Source organism: Diadema antillarum, unplaced genomic scaffold (genome assembly GCF_040938485.1).
Source record: "Diadema antillarum isolate AM-2024a unplaced genomic scaffold, OU_Dant_1.0 scf00000020, whole genome shotgun sequence".
Classification (NCBI taxonomy): Eukaryota; Metazoa; Echinodermata; class Echinoidea; order Diadematoida; family Diadematidae; genus Diadema; species Diadema antillarum.
In genome coordinates this window covers 5,198,589-5,215,052 of record NW_027270909.1, presented here as the reverse complement: position 1 = coordinate 5,215,052, position 16,464 = coordinate 5,198,589, and positions in this window count along the sequence as shown.

Here is a 16,464-nt window from a genome sequence, read left to right as displayed (position 1 = left end):
TTCTACCAACGAACATCGGTGAGCAAAACGTTTTCATTTTGCTATTGCAGGTAAATTGAATGCTGAACATTATTCACTTTTGGGTATGAGAGACTTGGTGATTTAATAATATTTTCATGTAACATTAACTTATCGTACAATGATGTAATTGTAAATGTCAGAAATTTCCTTTCTCGTACCGAACGTCCTGGAGCGAAACTTTCAGGACCTATACGGTATATAGCAGTGAAAATTGTCTCCAAAACATAATCAGAAAGAAATTCAAATGGACAGAAATTACAGATTATGCAAAGTTCCATTTTCCTATAACTTGGTTTTTAGTGTTTAGCTGTTTTTATATAATAAGAGGGAAAACAAGCGCAAAATTGCAAGTCAATTTTTAGCTGTTTGTTCATCATGATCACATTCTGCCTTAACATTTTGAAACTACTGCTCTAAGCTCATTGTTTCCTTTGTAAAACTGTACTTTTTGTTATTTAAGCTGAAAGTTCTAAAGAATAAAGGACACTTTCGAGACAAGTTATCCTTATTGGTAGGATTGTCTACGTCACGGACGTTCGCTGAAATTGTCACGGACGTTCGTTCTTCCAGTAGGGTCATGTTCCCGGACGAATAGCTAATCGATAGAGAGGATGTAGCCTTCCTAACTCTTCCAAAATTTCGAAAAGGTATTGTCAATGCAAATTGTTACAATTTTGACAGTCTTTCCACATATATATTGCTCAGAGAGGAGGTAGGAGGTGGATTTTCAGAGAAAATATACACTATTTGCTTGGTTTTTGGTGAATTGTATAGTCCCAAAAGTGCAGACTAGCCCCAGTTAGCTCCAAACATGGCATGCAGCTTCTCGGCTAGAGAGCCAGAGGTAAAATGTACCTGCTCCATCAAAGCAAGATGGTGCCCCACTCAATAACGTTTTAATCATCACGGACCTTCTTTTTTTTTCTCGGAGGTTCGTCTGAAAATGCAATTTCGGTTCGCATTTGACAAGGGGTGAGCAGAAACTCAAAACATACACATAACCATGTGGCTAGATGTGGCTAGATCTTAGTTGATTACGACTCAAAACAATAATTATCGTCAATAACGTTTAATGGGCTACGATCTTAATTAGTAAAGAGCGGACGCACGTCCGCAACGAAAACTGAGTATAATTTTGTTTTAAAGAATGTTACATCCCATGTGCAACCAGCAAACGTACAATTTTTGCAGGATATGTGCATTAGGTGGAACACCAAATTTTCGTATGCATTGCAGTTGGGACAACAAAGTAGAATTTGCAGCAGCGAGAGAGACAGAAGCATCACGGACGTTCGTCTGTTTAGGACTTTGCTATTTCAATTGTTCTCTACAATTTTATACGTGCTCACAGAGTTCTTATAATTTTGTGGTATATACCAATGTTATGTCAGATCCACAACACGGTTAGATAATATATGCCACGTACCTTAAAAAGTCATATCATTGGTTTGAAAAACAAACGTTATTGTGAAAATGAAAGTTTTACCGTATTTTTGCGCTTGAAGTCCTTGTCAAATACAAGATATCAGTCAAAAGTAAACCAACCCATAAATTTCCTGAAAGGAAATTTACCAGGCTTTAAGATGACATGAAAGAAAATGGTTTCTTAATCATCCTGGTGTGTTCTAGGGGAAAGAGTGTCATAAGGTACCATAATTGGCAATAGTATATCGTTCGAAATTCTAACCCATATAATTAGTTGTGTTGTTTGGATGCACTGCTGACTTGACCTTACAATTTGTAGAAATGACAAACAAAGAATAATAAGCAGAGAACAAACTAACCTTTAAACAGTTATAATTACGCTAACATTATGCAAGCTTTCATGAGTTTTGGAATGTGTGAAATTGAATGCTCGGAATATTAACTTGAATAGCAAAAAAAAAAAAATGAAAATGACCCGGAAAAAATATGAAACGAATGGGAAACTCAATTCTTTACGCAATTCTTTTTTTCTAGAACTTTTTTTGGTAGAATAGTGTGATGAATAGTGCAACAAGGCCCAGTTTTAAATGTTATGAAAACAAGGCTAAAGCAATAACAATAAAATTTCAAAAAAATGGCGTAATGACTTGAATTAGACTAGGGGCCCTGTGAAATATTTTGGTATATCTTTAACAAAGAACAGAAATGCATCTGAACAACTAAATTGGCTTTCAATATCAAAATTGTAAAAGCTATTTTAAATTTCTTTAGATTGACAAAATTAAGAATGTATGGTAAAGTGGTACATCTAATTATCAAATCATTGATAATTTCACAATTTTGTACGTAGCTTCGGTACTACCGTTTCTAGAGAAATCCATTACGCAATTTGGAATTCTAGGAGAGAAAAACTGAAGATATCTATTTTACTAAATTCTTTTGAAAAATGCAGTTTGAATATGTTTGATTTACGTGCTTGATTTCAATCGTTGCATTTGTTTTGGTTTGGAAACTATCTAAATTGTCATTCTGAGTCGCGATGGAAGTTTTTGTTCAAATTTTGAGGAGAGAAAGTCGGCCCAAGTCCATAATAGTGATAATGATAAAGAAAAAGAACTGTTCATTTTGGCGCTTTCAAAGAAGTGAGCGTAGATTACTTAAAACAACATCGAAACAGCTTTCTAATTTCTTATGTGACAGAAGGAAATGTGATTTAACTACAACTGTATGTTTTACTCAAGTGAGAGATTTGATGGGAATACAGTACTGATTTTGTTTTGATTGATGTTTTGAAACAAACATTTCGAAAACTAATGAATAACAAAGTAAAGCAATTCTACTTTTAGACATTACATTGTGTTGTACCATACAGACATATTCTTTTCAAAATGTGACAGTGCACCTCAAAACGAACATAAAGTCGCACACACTGATTTTGCGTGAGGACTGAAAATAAGTGAAGTGGGTCAACCTAGCCGAACTTGACTTTTTCATATTTTCTGAAAGAGAGGGTCTTCTTTTACATCATGCTAAAATTTGGTATCATAAAACGGGAAGAAAAGTGTGTTTTTTAGCAGTTTATCTCCAACATTTTTGGCAGAATAGTGAGATTAGGTGTGTCTTTAGAATCCCTTTTTCATTTCTGAAAAACCTTGTCCACACTCTTCACTTTCAACTCTAATAACTTTTGAAAGGATAGTGCTACTGCTTTGAAAGTTGGCATTAATTATGGACAGAATGTGTTAATGAGGCATGCTTAACCCGTTGAGGACGAGTCCCGAGTATACTCGGGCAAGCGTCTATGGGAAATGCGTGTTGTAGCCAAATCAAACCGTCCTCAACGGGTTAATTTCAGTTTAATCTGATAATCCCTTCATTGTTGTTACTCCAGTGGTTTACTTCCTGTTTTTTGTCCCATTCATCACACAGCCAGCACGGTTTGGTAGAGATTAAGCGCTTGAATAGACACTGTACTTCAGAGCCTCTTTTCTCAGTTCACACTTTTCCTGAGTTTGTGCTTTCTTTCCAATATTTAGATAGGTTAGGAGAGTCCATTTGATTTGGTTTATACATCATTTTAAAGCTTAAAGTCTGCTCTTTCAGAATATGGTCTTAACTAAAAATTCATGTCTGGCGACTTTTTGTTTGTTTTGAGGTGCAGGGTCACAAATCATAATACAAAACTGTAAGTGACAAATTGTGTACACTTTGTTCTGAAACAGAAACCTTTAGTCATGTTATCTTGGAGAGTTCTTAAGTGTCTGTGTTCTGGAAACGTAGGACTGATTTTATTCAGTTCGCTTTGAGAAAAACTTTTTTTTAAATGAGATTTCATTATTATTATCATCGTTATTATTGGAGTGGAAGTAAAGAGTCAAAATGCAACGAGTATAAACGAAATATTGATATATGAAGACCTGAATGTAAGAACGACCCAAGTCCAATTTTTGGCCAAATTCAGTTTGACATGGGAAATTGTAGCTTATGCATGGGCTCATCTTGTGTATAAATGATAAATCCTAATTACCCCCGGAAGTGCCTGAAATGAATGAGTGAAATCTTATATGAATGAAAGAATGGCCCAAGTCCAGGACTTTATGACGGGCGTGGAGTGACGAAATTCAACACAACCATACAACTATACAGCCATGGAATGGATGTCAGGTTTTAACCAATCAGAACGCAAGAAACCGTACAACTATGCAACTGTACAACTATGCAACTGTGCAACTGTACAGCCCTAGAATGCCTGTATGGTTGTCACTCGCACGGGCCGAAGTGCCATTAACCGAACAACCATGCATCCCTACATGCATTACGGAACGCCTGTCGGGTTTTAGCCAATCAGAACGCGAAAAAAACCGACGGACATACATGCATGGGTGTGGAAAAGACTGTAGGGTTTCAGCAGAGCAGAATACAATAAATTCGACAAACATACACACATGCATTAGTGAGGGACGGTTGTTGGGTTTTATCCATTTATCCATTCAGCCTTTCCCTCTGCACGTAATTAGCCTTGGGGCTCTGCTAACCACTGAAATCCCATGACAGATCTATTATACCGTTGGTGCAATGGTCTCCATTCCTTTCCACATCAAGGGTTCATGACCTGCCCTCCTAAGGCAGCTGTGGACGTATACTCAGGGAGGTGCTTTGACAGAATGAAACTATACATGTGTGTATATCTGTCGAGTTTATTGCATTCTGGTGTCCTAAAACCCATTCCCACACCCATGCATGTATGTCTGTTGGGTTTTTCGCGTCCAGATTGGCTAAAACCCTACAGCCGTTCCTACACTCATGTATTTATGTATGTCTGTCGGGTTTTTCACGTTCTGATTGCCTAAAACCCGGCAGCCGTTCCTACACTCATGTATTTATGTATGTCTGTCGGGTTTTTCGCGTCCTGATTGGCTAAAACCCTACAGCCGTTCCTATACTCATGTATTTATGTATGTCTGTCGGGTTTTTCGCGTCCTGATTGGCTAAAACCCGACAGGCGTTCCGTAATGGGATGCAGGGACGTATGGTCGTTCGGTTAATGGCACTTCGGCCCGTGCGAGTGACAACCATACAGGCATTCTAGGGCTGTACAGTTGCATAGTTGCACAGTTGCATAGTTGTACGGTTTCTTGCGTTCTGATTGGCTAAAACCCGACATCCATTCCATGGCTGTATAGTTGCATAATTGTACTAATTTTGACCCCCCTCGCCCGCCATATAATTTTGACTCCCCTCGCCCGCCATAGGCGCTACTATCTGGCAGCTCCACATTGGGCTCCTCATTTTCGGTTGTTTTTAGCCTTTTCTACTTTGAGATCTATCATGAGTTTTATATCAAGAGAAAGCTTGGAATTCACTGATAGTCATGAACTGCTGCACTCTCGGTGAAAGGACTCCCGGTTGAAGAATATCTTGGATCATTTTTGTGACTTTTCTGTGTATTTTGGACATAGGTGCACCAATCTCTTCAACAGCTTTCACACAACATGGACTTCAAACAATAGCATTCCAGAAGACGAGCATTCACAATAGGTCAGTTCTGCACCACAAGTGGCCTAGTATTGTGCACCATCACCTTTATGGATTAGCTAGATGTCAGGAAAGCAGTAAGCCGCCAAGTCTTTCACTGTCATCCTTTCATCTCTGTGGAGGTCTATTGAAGCTTACAATGACTTCTGGTCATTCAACCTCCCACCAACAGAAGTTCACTTACACATATACCCAGCTCTTCATGCTGAACAAGGACGAAGGGTTTAATAATGACCAAGCATGTCGTTTCCAGCTACATACATGCAGGTATATCACCAGCTTACACATCAGGCAGACCCCATGCTTGCTGCATCCACTTACGTGTGATCCTGATGAGCATCGTGCTCTCCGAAGACGTACACGTAGGGGTTGCAAAGCTGGAACTAACAGAAGAAGGAGGATCCCTCAAAGTTTGATTCCAGTGCTTGTAGGTCATGGGAGACGGAGAAAACCTATCGCTGCTCAAAGTAACTTTGACCCCTCGCAAAATAGAAGAGAGACCAGCTGCCAAGGTAATCTGGTAAAGATTTCAGGAAACACAAAATGGATAATGAGACAGCCAACAACCTCTTTCTGTATGATCAACGCACGATCTCTCAGGAATAAAAGCTGTGAATTTCTTGACTTTGTTGTAGACAGCAAGTTCGATGTAGTCAGCATCTGTGAGACCTGGCTATCCACCGACGACGATGCTGTCATTGCAGAGCTTAGCCCCAGGGGTATACCTTCAAGCATATTCCCAGGATAGGGAAACGTGGTGCTGGAGTTGGTTTCCTATATCGGAGTCATTTGAATGTCAATGTTCATACACAGGTCAACAATTTCAAGTCCTTTGAAATGATGCAGATGGATGTAATCGAGAACTCAAAGTCGATGCACTTGGTAGTTATCTACAGACCTCCTAGATCATCAGTTCCATTCACATGTTTCCTGGAGGAGTTTTCAAACTTATTGGATGATTGTCTCTTCAAACAATCCAGTCTGGTCATTGCTGGTGATTTCAACATTCATGTCGACACTTCTGCTCCTGATGCCAGAGAGTTGATTGATGTTCTTGACTCATATGGCCTACAGCAACATATCCAGCAGCCAACTCACATACGGGGCCATACTTTGGATCTGCTCATTTCACGAAATGAAACTGATATAATCGTGCTCAGCCATCATATGCCATCTTCATGTAACAAGTCAGAAATCATCACGAAAAAACTGTTGTGTCCCGAAACATCCAGTTTGTAAAGGCCAGCTGCTTCATGGAGGATCTGGATAAAGCCTCACTGACGGATAAATGCATGTTGACCAATGCAGACATTGCCGTCAACAACTATAACTCTATTCTTGAGGAGACTCTAAGTAAGCATGCTCCTGTCCGACAGCGTTCTGTAATTGTTCGTCCAAACACTGAATGGTACACGCAAGAAATCGCAGAAGCAAAACTGTTACGTAGGCAACATGAGAGAAAATGGCGATCTTCCAAGCTCGAAATACATCGACAACTGTATCGCCAACAATGTCAACGTGTTCAGTCTTTGATTCGTACAGCGAAGAGGGAATACAACTCAGAACGAATCAAGGACTGCTCTGGAGACTCAAAACGACTGTTCAAAATTGCAAGTGATCTTCTGAACAGAAAGCAGAAATCACCTCTTCCTGCACATACCTCTGCTTTGGATCTGGCCTCACGTTTCAACATGTTCTTCACTAATAAGGTTGATGCTATACGTGCATCATTGCCAGATGTTAGAAGACCTTCTGGAGCGCGTCAAACTGCTACAGTAATGGACACTCTGACTGCTACCAGTGCAGATGAAGTCCGAAAGATCTTGTCAGGGTCACCAGCGAAATCTTGCAAATTAGATCCTATCCCAACATCTCTTCTGAAGAAGTGTTTTTCTGCCATTGTTCCTGTCATGACAAACATCATCAATACCAGCTTCGCCACTGGAGTAGTTCCTGCGGATCTGAGGAGAGCTATTGTTCGTCCGACACTAAAGAAACCAGGAATGGACACTGAATCTCTTCAGAGTTTCCGCCCAATCTCCAACTTGTCATATCTCTCCAAAGTCTTGGAGCGTGTCGCTTTCTCTCAACTTTCAGAATATCTGTATGATAACATGCTACTTGACAGCCATCAATCTGCATATCGGCCTAACCACAGCGTGGAAACGCTCCTGACCAACTTAGCAGATGATGTACTACAGCAGATGGATAGGGGAAACGTTACAGCTCTAATTCTCCTCGACATGTCGTCGGCATTTGACACTGTTGACCACGACATTCTCCTAGACCAACTTTTTTTCTTTGGGAGTCAGTGGGACAGCCCTGCGTTGGTTTACCTCATATCTGACAAATCGTCGTCAAAGTGTGATCATTGGTGATGCCTTGTCCCAAGAAAGTAGTCTGATTTACGGCGTTCCCCAAGGTTCGGTAGGAAGCCCCCTCCTATTCTCCCTGTATCTGCAGCCTATTGGTCCCATCATCAGGAGTCATGACATCAGCTACCACTGCTACGCCGATGACATACAGCTCTATATGTCATTTCCTCCAACCCCCACCTCGATGTCATTAGCTGTAAGACGCCTTGAAGCTTGCATCAAAGACATCCACGAATGGATGTGTGCATCTGGTCTAAAACTGAATCAGCAGAAGAGAGAGGTTATTGTTCTGGGCTCAAAGGAAATGCTCGGCAAAGTTGACATGAAGGACGTTGGCATCCACGTTGGCGATAACGTCGTCTACCCATCCCCCAGACTCACAATTTAGGCGTTATCTTTGATGTCAATATGTCTTTCAAAGCCCATGTTTCTCACATATCAAGATCCATAAGATACCAACTCCGCAACCTTAGCATCATTCGTAGTTATCTGACCAGAAGTGCAACAGAAGAGCTTGTCCACGCTCTCATCTCTTCTCGCTTTGACTTTTGTAACTCTCTCCTCCTCGGCCTTTCCCAACGACAGCTCTCCAAACTTCAACGCCTCCAAAACTCTGCAGCTCGACTTGTCACCCTCACTAAGAAATCCTGTCACATAACTCCCGTTCTTCAGTCACTTCAAAGGTTACAAGTTGAAAAGCGTATCATCTTCAAAGTTCTCTTACTGGTCTACCACACAGTCCATGGATCCTCGCCACTCTACCTCCGGAACTCCATACACTTATGTCAACCCCCTCGTAGACTCCGTTCAGCTGGTACTTCACTTCTCCATGTTCCTCGATCCTCTCACTCTTGGGGAGACCACAGCTTTTCCCACGCCGGTCCTTCTCTTTGGAACAATCTTCCCCTTTCTCTTCGTCAGGCTTCCTCAACCAATTCCTTTAAGCAACTCCTTAAAACACATCTGTTTAATTCCCAATCGTGAATGACCGTGATTGTTATAATTTGAGTCGTTTTATACACTGTATAAGTTATTGTATAATTTGTATATAAATGGTTTTTCTTATGTTCTGAGATTGATTTCGTTATGTATAGTAAGCATCTTGTTTTGTATTTATTTCATTTGCTATTTCATATGTAAGAGCGCCATGAGCATCATTATTGACGGACTTCAGCGCTTTATAAGAGACCACTATTATTATTATTATTAAATGTTGATTGTCATGATAATATATGTGTGCATTTGTATATACAATGCTGCCTTCCTATCACAGTTAAATAGAATATAATTGGACAGATAAAAAATATATGAAGTTGTCTTGAGTTTACTCAAAATGGCCGTCCATGGACTTAGGTTGTTTTTATATTCAGACACTCATATGCCCAGTATGCAATTTGCAAACAATATAATTATGATGCATTAAAGGGCTAGTACAGTTTTGGTGGAGATGAGAATTGGGCTTTTATTTTTTGCGAGATACCAAGAAAACACTTATGATAAACTACAGAACATACCATTTTGAGAGGAATTCAAAGTTTATTTGACGAAAATCGGGTTTGGAATGACTGAAACATCCAAAAACAGAGTAAAACAAAGCGATCGTAATAAAGTGTGGGTCCCACACTTTATTAAAATCGCTCTTTTTTGATATCTCAGCCATTTCAAAGCCAATTTTCATCAAATAAACGTTGAATTCCTCATAGAACTACATGCTCTTTCACATTTTATAAGAGGTTTCTAATTATTTCACCAAAAAATGTTAGAAACCTGGAATTAGGTCTCAACCATAACTGTACGATCCCTTTAATTTCAAGGATATTCATACATTAGTTTAAAGATATGGATTGGTATTAAAAATGCTGTTAGATAATTTTTCTAAATCATACAAAACATGATGAGATGATTTGCCAATGAAGAATGTACATTTTTCTGAGTATGTGCCCATTCAAATTTTTGAAAAAGTCGCTGATGTATTGTTTTGGAAATGAATGAATAAAGTACCTCTGTGGAGGAAAAAAAAATGAAGTTCTGATCCACTGCCCATCCCGCTTCTAGAATGGATGAAGTCATCCTCAGACAGTGATGATGATATTCAGCCAATAAGAAGCACGAGGAGGTAACGGTGATGGCTGACTAATAACCGAGGAGCAGGAGCAGGTGATGAAACATGAGAAAGGTTTTCGATCCCTAACATTTTTTTTTTCCAATCAATCGCCGTAATATGCACACACACACACTATAGCTTGTGACCACACGAACAAAGAAAACTAAGGGTTTGGGACGAACAACGAACAACGAATTAGCTCAGTCGGTAGAACACCGGTCTAGTAATCCGGGGGTTTGGTTTCGAATCCCGAATTGTCCGAAGCCGTCACTATACACACAGACACACAGGCACACACACACACACACACACATATATATATATATATATATATATATATATATATACATATATATATATATATATATATATATATATATATATATACATATATATATATATATATACATATATATATATATATATATATATATATATATATATATATATACATATATATATATATATATATATATGGGTGAGAATTTTGAACGATGTACAATTGCTAATTTTCGCACCTTATGACATTCTTTCCCTTAGAACACGCCAGAATGATCTAAGAAACCAGATTTTTTCATGTCATCTCAAAGATTGGTAAATTTCCTTTCAGGAAATATATGGTTTGGTTGACTTTTGCCTGATATTTTTCATTTGACAAGGACTTAAAGCGTAAAAATACGGTAAAAACGCTATTTTCACAATAATTTCTGTTTTTCAAACTAATGATGTGCATTTTTAATGGTACGTGGCATCTAATATCTGACCATGTTCTGGATCTGACATATCATGGGTATGTACCACAAAGTTATAAGAACTTTATGAGCACGTATAAAATTACAGAGAACAATTAGAATATCAAAGTCCTAAACAGACGAACGTCCGCGATGCTTTTATTTCTATCGCTGCTGCAAATTCTACTTTGTTGTCCCAACTGTAACGTATACGAAAATTTGGTGTTCCACCTAATGAACATATCCTGCAAAAATTGTACGTCTGCTGGCTGTACATGGGATGTAATATTCTTTTATGCAAAATTATACTCAGTTTTCGTCACGGACGTACCTCCGCTATTTTCTAATAAAGATCGTAGCCCATGAAACGTTATTGGCGATATTGTTCTGAGTCGTAATCAACTAAGATCTAGCAACACGATAATATGTTTGTTTTGAGTTTCTGTCCATCCTTTGTCAAATAGGAGCCGAAATTATATTTTAAGACGAACCTCCAAGAAAAAAAGAACGTCCGTGATGATTAAAACGTTTTCGAGTGGGACATCATCTTGCTTTGATGGCGAAGGTGCATTCTACCTTTGGCTCTCTAGCCGAGGAGCTGCATGCCATTTTTGGAACGGATTGAGGTTCGTCCGCAGTTTTTGGACCATGCAATTCACCAAAAACCAAGCAAATAATTAATATTTTCTCTGAAAATTCACCTCCTGATACCCCTCTGAGCAATACATATGTTGTAAGGATGTCAAATTTCTTATAATTTGCATTGACAATACATTTTCAAATTTTCGAAAGAGTTAGGAAGGCTAGGTACTCTCTGCCGATTAGTTATCCATCCTGGAACATGACCCTAGTAGTAGAACGAACGTCCGTGATAATTCCAGAGAACGTCCGTGACGTATGCAATCCCTCCGATAGGGATAACTTGTCCCGAAAGTGTCCTGTATTCTTTAAAACTTTTGGCTCGAATAGCGACAAATAAAGTTTTACAAAGTAGAAAATGAGTTTAGAGCAGTAGTTTCAGAATTTTTAAGGCGTTATGTGATCATGATGAACAAACAATTGAAAATTTACTCACAATTTTACGCTTGTTTTCCCTCTAATTGTACAAAAAACAGCTAAACACTTAAAACAAAGTTATAGGAAAATGGAATGTTGCGTAATCTGTAATTTCTGTGCGTTTAAATTTCTTTCTAATGAGGTTCTGGAGACGATTTGTACTGTTACAGGTTCTGAAAGTTTCGCTCACGGACGTTCTGTCCGAGAAAGGAAATTTCTGACAATTACAAATATGTCACTGTACATAAGATGAATGTTAGTTGAAATTATTACCAAATCACCGAGCTGCTCATACCCGAAAGTGAATAGCGTTCAGCACTTAATTTACCTGTAATAACAAACGGAAAACGTTTTTTTCACGGATGTTCGTTTGTTGAATAAGTCAGTGGATTACATAGTAGGAGAAAGAGGATCAGTGCCACTTTTTAGTGACAGGTGCTCTAAGTGTTTATCTTTTGAGTATGGTAGCTGCCGTCTCAAACAGAACACATCCAGTTTTGGTCTCCATAACGGACGTTCGCTGTAATTGTCATGATATTAAATGCCTCAATTCATTCTTATTTTTCTCTTCATGACGATTTTTCTCTCATTCCCTCAATAGCCTGAACATGCTGCGACCAAACAGAAAACAAAAACAACACAAAACAAACCAAAACAAATCCGAAAAGTGCTACGCAATCACATTCAGGATAATGACGGAAAAAGTCTGTAATGAGCATGTGTTGAATAAGAAACGGAAAAGTTTCAAAAGGACGTGGAAGCAGTTGAATGAAAATGACTGAGAAACAGAGAAGGGTTCGAGCTCCAACACTCAGAGAAAAGAATGGCCAGTGCACTCCCGTTATACCAAATTCCTCTGAAGAAATTTTTGTTTGTTTGTTTATGCTTTTTATTCATCGAAATGCCGTCACAAGCGAACAAAAATCATGCAGTATACAATTATTGTCTGATGAAAACACACAAATCCTCCGCTTATCATCACATGATGTTGTTTTATACTCATCAATGAAAAGCAATATTCATTTGCAATTTTTTCCAAGATTTTTTTTTTTTCATTTTACATCTAAGACACAGAGAGATCGTCAATTTGTTTGTGCTTTTATGCTTACTTTGAAAACACATGTTTAAAAAAGTAATGATTAAGAATAGGTTTAAGGTTGCACTTTGATACGTTCACTCTTCCAAAGATTCGTTACTCCGATGCCCAAAGGTTTGTTATTCCAAAATGGAAAAAAAAATTGTAGTTAATTCAGGAGGTTTGTTATTAGAAATATTCTTCAAGAAATAGATATTAAGGATCATTATTTTTAGGTCCGTTCTTCTAAAAGTGGAATGGGCCTGATATTCGTTTAGGTGAAAACGGTTATTATGAGGTTTTGAAATTGGAGGATTTTAGTTGTTAACTTGTTTCTCCACATTTGGATAAGCGAACATAATTTTTCATGTTTTAATTAATAAGCCTTTCGGTTAACCTTCGGAGATTCCTATCATTTACCGAATAAAAAAGCTTCATAATTATACGAACTCTATCAATTTTCGTATTGACAAACTGTATGAATAACGAGCCGCTCCGAAATGACGCGCTACAAAAGGTTTGTTATAACAAACCATATTGTATAATATCGAAGTCACAAACATCCATCCAAGTTATATGGACTTATTTTGTCTTGTTATGACGAAACTTCGCAGTATCGAACCTATTATCATTTCTGACTAACATAATAACACAAATTCTCCTCGGTAACAGTGTGTAACACAAGGTGCAAACACAGAGGGATTTCTTCCTATAAACGTATTCGTTTGCTCTCCCCAGCTAAACTTCGTATTTCTATAACGGAGCACATTTCTGTTGTTTTTCTATATTAATTCTTTGTCATAATTTTAGCTGTGATCATGTTCGTTATATAAAAAGCAAATTTTGCATTGTAGACTTTATATAACAAGCTTAGGACATGAATATTTACTTCATGATAACGAATTTTTGATAAATATATTCGTTCCCAAGGATGGACTACGTCACTGAGATTACACGTACGTTTGTACGTTCATTTACGAGAGATGGAAAAAATTGTTTTCTTTGATTCCTCAGTATGAGAAGATAAACAAGCTTATATAATTGAGAATTGGTGATATCTATTCAGGATTTTGCAGAGGAGTTTGTTCTCGACATGAAATTGCTATTTGTTGTGAGTAGAATGCGTTTCCAACTTAAGAGAGCTGCATTGTTCAATATCTTGTTTGTTCCGAACGTCCGTGAGCTACATGCGAACCTCCGTGATGAAAACTATGCTATGTTTGTTGGGTTATAGAGACTGCCCAGATGAGATACATCTTAAAAAGGTATATTATTATTTGGGAGTGAGGATTAAAGTATGGGATAGTGAAATAAAAGGTGAAAATATTGAGTTTCTGTAAAATGCGCGTAAAGTTAAGAAAGTGTTTAGCGGAAGAGCAATATTTCCACAGAAATGACGAATTTAGTTAAATCATCAGTTGTCTACCATTACGTACAGGTTAAGAGTACAAGCTTAATATTCTGCAATCACGTACACATGTCCCTTAAGATATTTCGTTACGATTTTGAACTGAATCAGATCTTTGGAAACTATGTTAAATGGTATTCAAATGTATGTGCAGTACTATTCCTCACGGACGTTCGCTGCTTTGGACATGGTAAACTTCAGCGGTGAATAAAAACTTGTTCCTCTGGGAAAATCCTAGTATAATTGGGTTCATATTAAAGCTTGAGTTATACTCTTTCAGGTAAGATGAATGATTTGGGGGATTTCCTACTTTTTAAATTTTGCCTTGTTTTGGCTCAATTGTACATCGTTCAAAATTCTGACCCATATATATAATGATAGGCCTATAATAAACCCTGCATCACAAAGCAAACAAAAAGTCGCCAGACATGGATATTTAGTTAGGGGCAGATTCTGAAAGAGCAGACTATAGGGTTTGAAATGATATATAGCTTGATTGAAATGAACTCTCCTAACCTATTTAGATATTGGAAACAAAGCACACACTCTGGAAAAGTGCGAACCGAGAAAAGAGGCTCTGAAGTACAGGGTCTAGGGATCTGATTTCACGGAGCACGCGTACGATATGCGAAAGACGCGAATGGAAAAATCCAATATTCGGAAAAGCTTTTCTCCGTCTGAGTTCCGACAATGAAGCTGAAAACCATTCTTGCGCAATTTCTCACGACGTATGTGCCAATGTCGTGTGTATCATTGCTAAGGCCCCAGTCACATAATGCTCTGCGTCCGGCGTTACGTCCCAAAAAAAGTCATATTTTCTGCGGACTCCCGCGGATCTTTTGCCGTCACTAGAAAATCTATTCAAGACATACCGGGAAAAAGTGCGGGTGATACGGACAAATACGACCAGATGCGAATACTTGCGTCCACTTGCGGATATTCTTACGGATTGGCACATAATAGTTCTGAACACTTGCGGAGAGTTGCGGATATTTTCGGGTAGTTACGGATAGTTGCAGATTGTTATAAACAATTATGGACAGTATTGTTTACTGTGACGATTCCTGCTAAGTCAGTGTATTATGGACTGTCTTACATTGTGCACTGGCATGACTCGGGAAAACTGAAATTGAATTACGTACAAGTTGTGAAAAAATCGTAATCCTTTAATCTGCTTTACAGTGATAAAAGATGTATGAAATTTTGAACTTGAGGCTTGAATTTTATTTGTGCAACTCAAATATGAATAAACTTCATAAATGTAAAGATTACATAACATAATTATACCACAAATATAATACAATATAGATCGATAAGTTAAATTAGAGTAAGAAAATTATTACTTACAGTCATGGAATAGACAAACTGTGGTTACGCTGTCGTTGTGCAGCGATATTCATGACTTATTGGGTTATGTTAAGGAGATTTTTATAATAAAGCAATGCTTATCAAATTTCCAGAAAAAAAAAGAATCAAGACATTCAAACACCCCTCCCACACCCAAGTACAATATATTTACAAAAAATGTAGTACACATTCCATGGAGCGTAAAGTGGGTAAGACTATAGAGAAATACCAACTTCGTTCTCATTTTTCAAGTTGATTTATTTCATTTCCATCAAACAAAATAATTAGAAATACAGTGAAACACTCGAAAATCAGTACCACAATGCGATGAACAGCATCACATTGTAAAAGAGATATAGGTAAATTATCAACAGAGATAAAAATAACTGTTACATCACAGTGGTGAATGCATAAACAATATTGCTGGAAATGGAGGGGACTGCTAAAAAGCAGGGCTTGTAGAATGCAGTCCCCTCATACAGAAAAAAAAATATGATAGCAAAAAACAACAACAGCAACAATTTCCCTAAACGGTAGTAAAAAAAAATACAGACAGAGTAATACACACATACATGCACACATACCAACTCACATTAACAAACACAAAGCGGCTCTCTTGTAAGGAAAGACTGATGAGAGGATAGAAAGATAGTAAGTAAGGTAGGAAGTCCGAGATGGAGGGGGGGGGGGGAGAGGAGAGGGAAATGGTGGGTCATAACCAGGGCACTGGGGCACAGGCTCGCTGATAAACAAAGAGTAGTGAGGTTACCGACGCAATAACAATTTTGAAAATCAAAAGTAAAGAAATATATATATATATATATATATATATATATATATATATATATATATATATATATATTATTTCGCTGCATACGAAGTTTTTA